Source organism: Monodelphis domestica, chromosome 1 (assembly GCF_027887165.1).
Source record: "Monodelphis domestica isolate mMonDom1 chromosome 1, mMonDom1.pri, whole genome shotgun sequence".
Lineage (NCBI taxonomy): Eukaryota > Metazoa > Chordata > Mammalia > Didelphimorphia > Didelphidae > Monodelphis > Monodelphis domestica.
This window is the reverse complement of record NC_077227.1, coordinates 526843288-526851635: the sequence shown is the minus strand read 5'-3', so window position 1 is coordinate 526851635 and position 8348 is coordinate 526843288.

Here is an 8348-nt window from a genome sequence, read left to right as displayed (position 1 = left end):
GCTAGAAAAAATCTGATAGGGAACATGTTACAACTGATACTATGGTTGACTGTGCTAGGAATAATTACCATTTATTCAGGCTACTATATCATTTATAATACAGTGGTAGAGATGATAGACAATGTTCTGGAGACATTGACCAATATGACTATGGGATGGACTCAGTTGCCAGTGAATTATCTGGATGTAAATTACCTCTGGCAAATCATACCCCAAGTCTATGTTGGGTCCATGGCAGTGACAAACATCTTAAAGAATATCAAAGGTGCTTCCACCCTCATCTTCCCAAAGAAAACTGTACTTGCTCTAGTCATTGATAATATATTAGAGACATTGCTTGGTCAGATCCCTATTATAACTGAGAGGTGCCAGGATTATATGCAGAGAAAACAAAGCATGGGTAAGGAAACCAATGAGGAGACTGGGGACATGATGAGACAGACTAATAAGGAAGATGTAGTTATTAATATTAATACTGGGACCCCATTAGGTTCAGTAGGGGGAAATGACCTTGCCAATAACATACAGGCACCAATTAGTGCATCTGCTAATAATATTGCAAATGCATCAAAGGCTCAAAAGATTTTGCCTTTGCTTGATATAGATAAGGTAACTGATAACTCTGGCATTTTACATGCAAAGGTTCATAAGTCATTCACCACTCATGACTTAGAGTCTTTACATAAATGTATGCCTAAATTTTTATTAGAGCCGCATCTCACAATTAAAGAACTGAAAAAAGTATTTTGCCTATATGAACCAGATTTTGAGGATGTAGAAATTCTTTTATCTGAACTTTTTACATCCCAGGAACATAAAAAATTTTATTGAGCAAACTAGAAAAGATTTTTCACTCATGAGCTGGCAAGAAGTTTTTGAGGATGTGGATTTTTCTAATCCAAGATCAATGGCTTATCTAAGAAAATGCTGAGAGGATCTATTGCAGGGAATGAAGCAGTTGTCAGAAAGACCCAATGCATGGGGAAAATTTGACAGATTATCCCAAGGAAAAAATGAACACCAAAGCACATTTATTGATCACCTTACTGAAAAAAAACTGAGGGACTGTTGGGGTTTAGCCCTGATTCAAAAGAAGCAGAAATATACATGAGGAGGCAATTTCTCAAGGGCTGTGATAAGCACTTGAGGAATTTCTTCAGGAACTATTGCCCTAAGTTTGACACCATCTCACTTAATGAACTTAGAGATATTGCCACCTATCTTCATGATAACAAAGTAGATCAAGAAAAAGAAAAGAATGATCTAAAGGAAAAGCTCCAAGAGACCTCTGAAATATTAAGGCAGAAAAAATTAGAGGAGGTTAAGAACCTGGCTACAATGAAGACATTGAACAGGCAAACCACACAGTATAGACAGACACCCCAAAGTCAAAGGAGGGTGCAAAGAGATACCAGGACTTGCTTTCTGTGTTCTCATCAAGGACACATAGTAAGAAACTGCCCAATGAAACATCGCTATAAACAGGATCAAAATAAGAGAGATGGGAAAGGTCAAAATGCATATTATCAGGAAAAAGTATATAATAACAAAAACTATGGGAGACTGGTCTCTAATGGTAAGCAGTTTTGCTCTCACTGCAGACTTAGAGAACAGGACACCCCAGACCTGAAATCCATGGAAGCAGCAATAGCTTCTGGAGCAAAATCCCATTATTCAGAAATTATAGTGAGAAATAAGCATTATGCCACATGATGCCAGGCTCTAGCATCATCTAGTAAAAAATAGACAAATTTGGAGGGTACTCAAGGGAGGAAACATGAAGGCATAAGCATAAAGTACACAAAGGAAAATGGAAAAAAGGGAAAAGAAAACTTTAAAATTTTAGTGGTGGAGAAAGAGATAATTGGGCAAGATGTCAAGGAAAACAACTTGAGTTTGAAACAAAAGTCTAGAATTGGGGTGGAAAATGAAATTGCAAAGATAAAAGCAGATATGAAACTTGACATTTATGGTTCTCAATACATGGGAACACAAAACTGCATGGAGAAAAGCAAGGCGCAGATTAAATCCTTTTTGGAAGTTTTTTAGCTTGCAGAATGGATCTAGGCAGTGGAAAATCAAATGGGGCTAGCAAATCTTTCAAACAGCACCTTAAGTATCCAGACCATTCTGACAAGATAGCCATATACTCATATACTATTCAGTCTGGCACTTTTTTCTCTAGTGCCAGTCTCTATCACATTCCTCAAATCTGGACTTCCACTTTAACTATTTTTTTTTCTGGTGGATGGTGGATGGCATTATTCCTTATCTAGGTGATGACACTATTATCCTTATATTGTCCCATAATATTATCCTCAATTCCTCTTATCTCTCTCTTCAAATCTAATACTTTCCAAAATATTTTCAATTTTATATTGGCATCACTTCCATATATACCCCCTTCTTTTTATGCCATTACAGTTATCCTGATCTAAGCTTTTATTTCTTCTAAGCTATACTGTTGGTACTAGACTTCCTATTTCTTGTTATTGCTCTACTCTAATAATTCATTCTTCATGCCAGTTATTCATTGTCCAAAAATACACCTGCTTGCTCTCAACATACCTTCAGTGACTAAGCCTAAAGAGTCAAGTATAAACTGTTAATACTGATATTCAAAACACTATAGAATCTACCTTGATCTGCCTGTCCAGATCTATTTTATATTTCCTTCCTTCTTGTATTCAATATTCTAGCAGTGCTGGATGATTATTTCCTATACTTGTTAAGCAACCTTTATTTATTTCTGAGACTTTACTTATCACAGCTACCTTTCCTGGAAAGGACTCCAATCCTTTATGTATTGGGGCATTTCCCATCCTTTAAATCCTTATTCAAGTGCCCTACTCATCTGTGAATACTTCTATGATTCCCTCCACTGAATGTTATTTTTCCTTTTTGGAAAGTTATAGTAATATAAAGTAGATGGGCATAGTCAAATGACACATAGAAAGATGGCTTCAGTGCTAGAATGCTTTGATTTTCAGTCCTGCCTCTGATTTACACTGGCTATGTGATCCTGCATAAGTCACTTAATCTGTCAGTGGTTCAAGAAACTCTCTCTGATTATAAATTGTAGAGAAGGGAGGGCCCTATGTTAGTAGAAGTTTTCCATCTATATGTTCCTGGTATCAATGTTGTCACAAGTCTAGTTTCCATGACTATCTAGTCTTTATCTATATCCACATTCCTATGTCTATGCCTATCATTATTCCTATTCTTATTCTTTTCCATGTTCCTAACCTCCTTTTTCTCTTATCTCTCCTTTATATTTATTGCAATCTCTTTTCTTTATCATGGTCATCTGTAGTATATGTTTTTTTTACCTGTTTGGCGCATAAACTCTTCAATAGTAAAGTTTTTTTTTTTCATTTTTGCTATTTCATCCTCAGTATCTGACATAATACCTTTCATATAATAGATGCCTAATTAATTTGAAATTGAACACATATGAATTGAGGTCGGGGGGGAGACTTAAAAATTGATAATGACTTTTTCTGAATTGATGATCAATAAGAGATTTGGTGCCACATTTTCCAAGCTGAAATATGACTTGAGTTTCAATTTCAAATTATCCCATTTAATGTTTTATAACATGAACATGAACACATTAGGCTCATTTCCATAATGGATATGAGTTACTGGCAAATTATATATAAGAAACATTTAATTTTAATCATGAAGTCCATCTGCACTAGATTATTAAGGATTTGACTTGTTTTAAGTTATTTGAAATAAAACACTGAAAATGTTTTGTCATTTTTATCTTTCTCATGCCACTTGATTAACCTGATTACTGGGGAAAGTATTCAGTAAGGCAGTTGGGAGCTAATATTGAAATCAAAAGAAAGAACACTAGAACTAAAGGGATTGATTGTTTTTGTGGTTCAATCATTTTTCCATTGTGTTAATTTTTTTATCCCATTTTTGGATTTTTTGGTAAAGATACTAGAGTGCTTTGATATTTCCTCCTTCAGATCATTTTACAGTTGAGGAAAGTAAGACAAAGGGGATTAAGTGACTTTCTCCAGGTCACACATCAGGTAGGTGTCTGAGGCTGGATTTGAATTCAAGTTTTCCTGATTCCACTGGGCATTCTATCCATTAACCTCCTAGCTGCAAAGTGATTAGAACTTAGTTCAAAGCATAACTCTTCTCTTTAACCTATTAGACTTTAATAAAGTCAATTAATCTCTCTTATCTTCTTATGAACAATGAGGAAATTGGACTAGACAATTTCTAAGGTGTTTTAGCTCTTATTCTATGACATTAACTTTTTTAATTCCTAGTATAAGTTTAATACTGAGCAGAGAGAACACTGGTGTGTTCATTGTTAATAGATCCATTGTGGAAATCAATCTATATTTCTGTAGTTAAAAAATATAGAAGGGTTTATGTGAAGAGAATGAAAAAAAAAATGAAGACAGAGTAAAGAAATTAAAAAAATATATATTTGAATCTTTGCTTTAAATAGGAGTATAGACCATGTTACCTAGAAAATACATTCATCTTGCCTGGATAGAGTACTGGATTTGAGGTCAGAGGAGTTGGATCTCTGGCCTTCCTCTACTCCTCATTAGTTGTTTGGTCCTACACAAGTCTGTTCTAAGTAATATCATTAAAATGTGTTGTTATGAGCAAAGCCATAAGCAAAGACTAAAGCATTACTTAGATTTGAGTTATTTATTATTGCTATTATTATTCATGTATTCAACTTTGTTTATGCTTCAGGTCTATATTAGCAAAAGAAAAAAAAATGGCCCAAGGAATATCTCCCAAGTACTTGGAAAAATTACTTAATACAGCACCTAATCAAGATAAAGTGAAAAGGACAGAGAGACCACAAGCATGACAGATAAGATCAAAAGTTCAAGACCTCTAAAAGAATCTATTAATCCACCCAACATTTTCAGGATTATAAAATGACTAGTAGGTACTCAATAAATGTTGATGAATTGATTTGGATGTTTGTGGAATCCATAGTAACTACACTTGAAATTTTATTTTCAGTGAAATTTTTACTTGCCTTTTATGTTCATTCTAATTTACTGCATGCCAGTGCTCATTTTCATTCCTGGGTAGAGTATATTCATGAGAGTAGTAATAAGAGTAGTAATAATAATAATAATAAAAGACTGTCAATTATAAGCAAAGAAAAATTATAATAATTTCCTGAGCTGCAACCTTTCTTTCCTCATTTCAAAGAAGTCTAAAGCAACTTATAACTGCTATAAACTATGTGTGTGTTCTACTTTTATGCCATTTTAAAGTTTGGTTTTAAGTGGCAAAGAAGGAAATAAATCTTTCTAACATAGGGAAATGGTGGATTATCTGCAATTCATTGTACAAAAATAAAAGTGTCTACATTACTATTCCTTTCTCATTAATTATATTAATTAAGAACCACCCACTTCTACATTCAACCTTTATATGCTTGGCTTACTGATCACAATTAGTACATGGGAGTCAGCATCCCACTATTTGAGTTTTCTTGGTTCTTGTGGTCTCTGAGTATACATGAGTCTCAATGGCCATTTTCCTCTTTAGCATTCTCATCTCACTCAGGTTCCTCTATACAACCTCAGACCTGTTAAGTCCTTCTTCTTCTTAATAAGGAAAGGCTTGGAAAAGGTACAAATATTTTAGAAGTCAGCAGGTAATTGATAATAATACTCGGATAGACAGTCTTAGTCTTTTACTATTATCTCTGAATAAAGATGCAGGGCACTGGGCTTTAATAAGAAGCTCCAATAAGTCACCCAGTTCTCTGCCTTTGAAGCTTGGCTTTGGCACTTACTAGCTGTGTCCCCTAGAGTGAGTCCTTTGCCACTCTGGGCTTCAGTATCTTCGTCCTTAATTTTAGGGGGTTAGACTGTATTATGTATATGATTTCTAAGTTATTTTCCAGCTCAAAACCTTTGGTTTTATCATCTCTTAAGGATGCAGAGTTTATTTTTATGGCCAAAGCCTTAAGCAAAGTGTTTCTTCTGCATCCCCTAAGAGATGATGGGACCAATGGGTTTGTAAAGAGAACACAGAAGTACAGATTTACCTGTCCTGTTTAAACAGAGTCAAGTATCATAAATGTGTCGTATAGTAACTGGGAATGTGGACATAAGTTCAGGCTTATTGTAACTCTGAATTTACTGGCCTAGAGACAAATTGGAAAAATAGGAGGATTGTGAGCATTTGGTAAAGACTATTCAGAGTACAAATCAGTTGTTTTAATTACTAAACTAATATTTTGAAGACTTTGTAATCTTTTCTTCAATGAAGAAATTTATTGAGAACTATGGTTAGAATGAAAAAAAATCTGATTGTTAATGGAGGCACTTTTTGATATGAGAGATGAGGTCATATTCATTATGTATATCTGGTCAGAATAATTTTTTAAAGATACAAGAATTTGATAGGCTCCTTTTGTGTTGGAAGTGTTTGTCCTAATTCTTTGTCAAGTAAGAAAATGAGAATGACTTGATGATGATGGACTGTGTAGAGGAAGTGGGGCTCTGCTTGAATTAATTTGAAGTCTTTTCCTAAAGTATCATTATCTTCTGTTACTACACAGAAACTTGATTGTACTAATAATGTATGCCCAGTTCTTCAAGAGATATGTACCAAGACAAGAGCCAAAAGTTTCCCAAAAAATTAATAGGACTGAGGAAAATTACCTAAGCAGCCATATATAGGATTTATTGTTTCATACCATCCAACCATCATTTAAGTTCCTGGTCACTATCTATTATATAAGAAAGTGTGTCATACTGAAAGGAATAATAGACTTAGAGGCACAAGACTCTGCAATCATATCCCACATCTGACATGTGCTCACCCTCTCTGAGATGCAGATAAATCTCTAAAGCTGGAAATAAGAGATGGAAATGGAGAGCAACATAAATGAAAACAATCTCTGCATTGAGGAGATCCCAGGTCCATGACATACTGATGTATATTCAAGGACCTGGAGAAAAAGATGAATATAATCTCAGTATCACAGCATGGGAAAGGATTTCTGAGGTCTAGAACTGATCAAGAATCCTTTATAGATCATGCTTAATAAGCTTTCATTAAATCTTTGCATAAAATACTTCAGTTGAAGGAGAAGTGATTACTTTCTGAGGAAGCTAATTCTGTATCATCTTTATGGTTATGAAATTTTTCTTATGATGGCTCTGAAAGGAAAACTTGGGTGCATTGAAAGGAACAAGAAGATAAATAAAAAGGAGTGGTGATATGGAGGCACAGAACCACCATCAGACACTTGAATGTGCAAACTAGAGCAGGAAACTAAATATTGAATTTCTTAATTATTCAGAAGGAAGGAAAAAAAGATATTGGACTGCTGTTTAAGGATCTTACTATTGAGATGGTGTGAGCGAATAAGCTTGGAAACAACTATTGGTGTGATTAAAAGATGGTGCATCTTACACTAATGACTTGAAGACAGATAAATTCACTGGCTCATAAATGCTTGCCCTTACTTGAAGAAAAATACTTATATTATTTATTACATTGAATCATATATGTGTATGCATTTTATTTATACCTAGAGAAATGTTTCTAAAACAAATATTGAAATTAAATATCTAAAATGAGGAAATCACTTGGTCTAAGGAGCTCAAAACTTCATTTTTACATGCATCTATGCTTGTATATGCATACACACACACACAAACCTAGAGATGGAAGGAATGACAAAGACTATATTTTTTAATGTGATTCATCTTATGAATTGGGAAATTAAAGTCCGCACATGTTAAGTGACTTAAAAGGGGTCAGCTAGGTAGTAAGGGTTAAGTGATAGAGTTTGAACCTGGCTCCCCAGACTCCAGAGATAGAGTGTTTCTTGAAACTTCAAAGCATTGTTCTGAGTTTTTTTCTTCTAAAATATTCATTCAGTAATAGGAAGGAAAGGAATAAGGAAGGAAGTAAAGAAGGAAGTCAGGAAGGAAGGCAGGAAGGAAAGCAGGAAGGAAGAAAGGAATGAAGGAAGGAAGGAAGGAATTAAGGAAGGAAGGTAGGAAGGAAGGAAGGAAGGAATTAAGGAAGGAAGGAAGGAAGGAATTAAGGAAGGAAGGAAGGGATGGAAACAAAAAATTTAATTAGCACCTACTGTGGATCAGGCACTGTACTAAGATGTTTAGAAACATTATCTCATTTAATCTTCCCAATAGCCCTGGGGGAGATGTGATATCATTACTCTTATATTACAGATGAGGAAACTGAAGCTGAGAGAAGTTAAGTGATTCGCCAACTTAGTAATCATCTGAAGCCTGATTTAAGCTCAGGTAATAATGGTTATAATAATAATAACCAACATTTATACAGCAATTACTGCACCAGAT